Genomic DNA, 6,635 nt, shown 5'->3' with positions numbered 1-6,635 from the left:
TACTAATTCAATCTGTATGCTGAGCAAATAATCGGAGAAGCTGGACTATGTGAAGAAGAATGGGGCACAGGATTGGAGGAAAACTCATTAACAACCTGCGTTATCCAGATGACAACCTTGCTTGCTGAAAGTGAAAAGGACTTGAAGCACTTACTGATGAAGATCAAAGACCACAGCATTCGGTATGGATTACACCTCAACATAAAGAAAACAAAAGTGCTCACAACTGGATCAATGAGCAACATCATGATAAATGGGAAAAGACTGAGGTCAAGGATTTCATTATACTTGGATCCATAATCAATACCCATGGAAGTAAAAAAAAAAAATCAATACCCATGGAAGTAGCAGTCAAGAAATCAAACAATGTATTGCATTGGGCAAATCTGCTGCAAAAGACCTCTTTAAAAAGCGAAGATGTCACTTTGAGGACTAAGGTGCACCTGACCTAAGCCATGATGTTTTGATTCACCTCGTATGCATGTGAAAGCTGGACAATGAATAAGGAAGACCTAAGAAGAATTGATGCCTTTAAATTATGGTGTTGGTGAAGAATATTGAATATACCACGGACTGCCAAAAGAACGAACAAATCCGTCTTGGAGGAAGTGCGCCTAGAATGCTCATTAGAAGCAAGGATGGCGAGACTGCATGTCACATACTTTGGACATGTTATCAGGAGGGACCAGTCCCTGGAGAAGGAAATCATGCATAGTGAAGTAGAGGGTCAGCCAAAAAGAGGAAGACCCTCAGCAAGATGGATTGACACAGTGGCTGCAACAATGAGCTCAAACGTAACAATGATTGTGAGGACGGTGCAGGACTGGGCAGTGTTTCGTTCTGTTTTCCACTGGGTCACTATGAGTGGGAACTGACTCAATGGCACCTAACAACAACAACAGCAACAGGGAATGGATATTTCCAATATCGGTCATCTTGGTAAGAGATGAGTACTGGGGCCGTAAATGCAAACTGTTCTTGGATCAGGCAAGAAAAGAACTTCCCCTTCCTCCTTGCACAAAAACCAAGCAGGCTTATGCTCCAATGTGCAAAAGGGCCTTGTGTATTTCTTGTGATGGAGGTGAGCTGTCCATGCCATGTGAAGACACCATACCTCTTTTTTATTGTTGTTGCTGCTGCTGGGGGTGGCAGCGCCATCAACAGCTAAACCAAAACACCGAACCGGTTGCTGTTGAGTCAATCCTGGTTCATGACGACCACACGTGTTTCAGAGTAGAACTGCGCTCCATGGGGTTTTCATGCGGTGACCTTACAGAAGCAGATCACCACGACTTTCTTTTGAGGTGTCTCTGAGTAGGTTTGAACTACCAACCTTTCAGCGAGTAGCTGAACGCTTATCGTCTGGTGTGCCCAGGGATTCCCCATCAACAACAGGATGGAGGAATAGCCAGCTCTGAAGCAGCAGAATCAGGGGTGGCATTGTAAAGGACAAACTGAGTTCAAAATCAAGCAGGATGTGAGGAGAGGCATGTCCCCTAACAGAACGGGACAGAGGCATCACCATGGATTGCTCCATCTAGCCTGGTGACCTCACAAGTGTCATCAATTCCAAAGGCAGCAGTGTCTTTCCTAAACTTTGCTAAACTTGAATCACAGAAGCATATTTTGGTTTGTGCACCCTTGGAAAAAGGTAGATTAGCCTTTGGGTTATCACCAAGAAAGGGCTTGAAGAGCCAAGCAAGGTATCCTAGGACCCCACATCATTCCCTAGACTATAATCACATGGAAACACAAGGAAGTGAATGTACAAGACTCATTGGGCATGAAAGTGGGCAGTTCTAACAGAGATCTCACGGAGTGACAGCTGACCCCAAGGGATAAGCTACATGGAAACCTGGTGAAGTCAAAGAACAGAACAAAAACACAAATGATTTGGGATTTTTATGTAAATCTACTTCAATATGTAATATAAGGGTGCTTGCACTTCGTGAGAACTTTGGGGATCTATAGACCTGATGTTTTCTTTAATGCCATGGTTGCCGGTCAGTGCCTTGCCTCATTTTCTCCTCTCCCTACCGTATCTGCAAGAACCAACTCTTAGAATGGGATACAGCCATTCCATCCCTTAATAGGACTGTGAGTGAATCAGGATTGCAGTAATCATGGTGCCCATTGTTCCAGCCAAATTTCTTTCCACTTTTTTATGTTTCCCAAGAAGCGATAAGACCACCTGAGTAGGAAAGAAAAGGCAGATTGCCAACAGAAAGCAAGTTTAACTCCAGTTTTTCTTTTTTCTTTATGTGTGTGTCTGTGCGCATGTGCATGCATGTGTGTGTGTGTGTGGCGTGTGTGCATGTGTATGTGGCTCCAGTATGCTTCCCCAATGTTCAGATAATACTTTTTTTGAAAAAAATAGTTCATCTCCTTTCATCTATTATCCTCAGGAGTTTGGGGACTATTCATGTCTCTTTTAAGGCATTAGACTTCAGTTTACTATTTCAAGGCTTTTCCATTTAGAAAGACAACTTTCTTTTCTTCTATTGAATAACTAAAATTCAGAAAATATCTTAAGAGGGTCTCCCTCTGATCTTTTACACTGAAACCTTTAAAAAGAAGTTTTCAGTGTACTTTGAATTTGTTTTTTGCAACATCATTTATCTTTTAAGAATCTTGTGGGCTTGTATTTTTCTTTTCATTGTATATTTTTCTTTTTTTTTAATAGTGCTTTAGGTGAAAATTTACAGCTGAAGTTAATTTCTCATAGGAAAATTTATACACATATTATTATGTGACACTAGTTGCAATCCCTGTAATGTGAGAGCATGCTCTCCCTTTTCACCTAGGTTTCCCAAGTCTGTCCAACGAGCTGCTGTCCATTTTTGCCTTATCCTGCCTCTGCACAGGAACCGCTCATTTAGTCACATGTATCTGCTTGAACTAAGTAGCACACTCTTCACACGTATTATTTTATGTTTTATAGTCCAGTCTAATCTTTGTCCGAAGAGTTGGCTTCAGGAATGCTTTTAGTTCTAGGCTGGTTAACAAAGAGTCTGGAGATCATGTCCTCGAGGGTTCCTCTAGTCTCAGTCAGACCGTTGAGTCTGGCCTTTTTATGTGAATTTCAGTTCTGCATCACATTTTTCTTCTTCTCAGTCAGGGACTCTGTTGTGTTCCCTGTCAGAGTGGTCATTGGTGATAGCTAGACATCATCTAGTTTTTCTGGTCTCGGGCTGATGGAGTCTCTGCCTTAAGTGGCCCAGCTTAACTCCATTTTATGGGTTCAAGCCAATGACTCTTCCTCATAAGTAAATTGGAAATCATTCTATTTTTGAAATACAGTAATGGAATTTTAGATGAGGAAGGTACCTTATAGATAAACTAGTCTGACTCCATCATTCTACAGATGAGGAAGCTGAGGCACAGAGAGGCTTTTCCAATGATATAACTCGTGTTGTTAGATGTCATTGAGTTGGTTCCAACTCATAATGACCCTATGTGTAACAGAATGAAATATTGCCTGGTCCTGCTCCCTCCTCAAAATTGCTGCTATGTTTGAATCCATTGTTGCAGCCATCTTCAATTCGTTTCACTGAGGGTCTTCCTCTTTTCATTGACCCTCTACTTTGCCAAGCATGATGTCCTTCTCCAAAGATCAGTTCCTCCTGATAGCATAGCCAAAGTATGTGAGACAAAGTCTCACCATCCTTGCTTCTAAGGAGCATTCTGGCTGTACTTCTTCCAAGACATATTTGTTCGCTCTTTTGGAATCCATGGTATATTCAATATTCTTCACCAACACCATAATTCAAAGGCATCAATTCTTCTTAGGTCTTCCTTATTCATGTCCAGCTTTCACATGTATATGAGGTGATTGAAAACATCCTGGCTTGGGTCACGGGCACCTTAGTCCTCAAAGTGACATCTTTGCTTTTTAATACTTTAAAGAGGTCTTTTGCAGCATATTTGCCCAATGCAATACATTGTTTGATTTCTTGACTGCTGCTCTCATGGTTGTTGTTCATGGATCCAAGTAAAATAAAATCCTTGACAACTTCAATATTTTTTTAATTTATCATGACACAATTTTTTTTTTTTTTTTTTTTGATGGCAAATCCAGGACTAGAATTCAAGTCGGTGCTCTTTTGGGAAGATTTGGAAGATGTTCAGTTAAACAGAGCTTGTGACACAACTGGAAGAGCTAGAGATTTTTAGCCATAAAATGAGGAACAGCAGAATACACCATAACAGTATTTAAGTGCCTGAAGGACTGACAGGTAGAAAAGGGCTTGAACATGTTCTGTTTCCTGAGAAAACAAGGACCAATTCAAGGAAACTGAAGGAAAGACTTTAGCAGTTCAACATAATAAAAAACCTTTTAACAGTCCAAATTGTCCAAAACAATGTGGGGTAGTAAGTTTTCTGTCCCCTAAAGCACTTCGAAATAGGCTGGAAGATAATTTAATGCGTATGTGTTTGCTTATAGAGAAGGGTAGGGAAGGGATGTGGTGGGGAGAATTCAGGCTTGATAATCATTTGGATGGTGCGACCTTTAAAAGAATGTGATTCTTTGCAACCTAGGACCAACTAAGAGTTTCACTCTTACCTCTGAACTCTAAAACCTATCTTCCCATCTGTTTGCAATAGTTTAAATTTTAATCTATTTCATATTTCAGGGTATTATGCCCTGAATATTTGATTTGAATGCTGTGGCAGAAGGTCACTCATATTCATTTATTTTCTTTTACTCCTATACACTTGCAGTGAGTCTTTTGAATTCATTATGCAAACAGATGCAAATCATATGCAAATTGTGTGGCCTCAGAAAATGACAAAATCTTATAGCCTTAACTGAGCCATCAAACCTTTCTTTAAGAAGGAAAATAATATGCCTTTTCATCTTCTCTGGAGCAGGAGACAATTTCCTGAGGGTGATATTTACATGACATTGGAATTGGTTGCTCATTGGAGTCTTTGCCTCACATTCTTCATGTTTATGTAGGGCTTTAAGGTTAAGAAAGCTTTTTCATGTATGTGATCCCATTTGATCTTCATAATTACCCGGGGAGGTAGACAGAATAAGAATTATAATTCCTGTTTTCAGAAGAGGGGATAGACTCAGAGAAGTTGAATGACTTGCCCAAAGTCTCTCAGTTGTTAAGTGATGGAGCTGAGGCTGAAACCAGATCTCATTAGGGTCTGGAACACTTTCCATTACACTATGATGGATGCCTTCTTCAAAGCCAGATGGTCTGTCATCAGCCTGAGTTTGCTTATACCATGGTTTACCAAAAGCATCTTCAGTGGTGCTTTTGTTAATGACAATGGCATTTTAAGAGTGACCAGAAAAGCTAAATATTTGTGGTAGCCCTAGCACAGTGCCAAGTATACAGTTTCTCCAACCACCCCGTTTCTTTAGCATCTACTCTGAAATCTCCAGATGAAGAGCATTCTTCACCCATTCACCTTCAGCTCCTTCAGGAGGCAAAATTCTTTTTTAAACCATAGAGATTAATAGCATTGGCTCTGCAGTAAGATTATCTGGGTCTGAAGCCCTAATTCACCACTATCTAGGTATGTGGCCTTAGAGAAGTTATTTAATTTCTGTAAACATCAGTTTACACATCTGTAGAATGAGAAAAATAATAGCATTAAACAGTAACTACTATAATTATTAAAACCAAACCTATAGCTGTCGAGTCGATTCCAATTCATAGCGACCCTATAGGACAGAGTAGAACTGCCCCATAGAGTTCTCAAGGATCGCCTAGTAGATTTGAGCTGCCAATGTTTTCATCAGCAGCTGTAGCACTTAACCATAGGCTTTCCAAGGAGTGACTGGTAGATTAGAACTGCAGACCTTTTCAGTTAGCAGCTGAGCTCTTAACCACTACACCACCAGGGCTCCATTATAATTATTGGTGGTAGTAGTACCAGTAGTATCTCAAGTCATTGTGAACTCTGACAATAGGAAGTGGGCTCTTAGAAATGGAACGGGAGAATAGTAACACCAAGTATCTCCTGTATATTGGAAGGCTGAGAACAGATTATGTCTGAGGTAGCTAAATTCAACCCAGTGAAGAATACTTAAACTTGAGCTTTGATTTTCATTAATCTCTGCCACATCTTAATGTGGATAACTGCAATCCTGCTTCAAAGTTCTATCTAAGAAGAAATAAGGCCAGGGTGGGCATCCTTAGCTCTGTTCCCTCCTAGCCAGGCTATTCTTCTTCTAACAGTGTCTCCCACTTCCCTGGACCAAGTTAAGAGGGAACAAGTTTTAGTACGCCTGAATCACCTAGATGTAAGATGGACTTACTCTCCTCCTGTACTAAGGCCCTGGTTAAGCTTCCCGCTGCTAATCGAACAGGCAATGGTTTGAACACACCAGTTGCTTCACAGAAGAAATACATGGCAGTCTGCTTCCATAAAGATTATAGCCTTGGAAACCCTACTCTGTCCTGCTGGGTCGCTATGTGTTGGAATCGGCTAGATGGCAATTGGTTGTACTAAGGCAAGAAGTGGGGATAGGCGAAGTGGCTGAGGAGCAAGGAGCAAATACACTCCCTTTCTAGGGAACAACTGACCCTGTTCACTCCTGCTCCAGCTCCCTAAACCAGTAGGTGCTACTGCTGGGTTCCATTATTCCATCTGTCCCCACAGAGTGCTCTGCCTTT

The sequence above is a fragment of the Elephas maximus genome, chromosome 2, assembly GCF_024166365.1.
Source record: "Elephas maximus indicus isolate mEleMax1 chromosome 2, mEleMax1 primary haplotype, whole genome shotgun sequence".
NCBI lineage: Eukaryota > Metazoa > Chordata > Mammalia > Proboscidea > Elephantidae > Elephas > Elephas maximus.
This window is presented reverse-complemented; position numbering follows the sequence as displayed.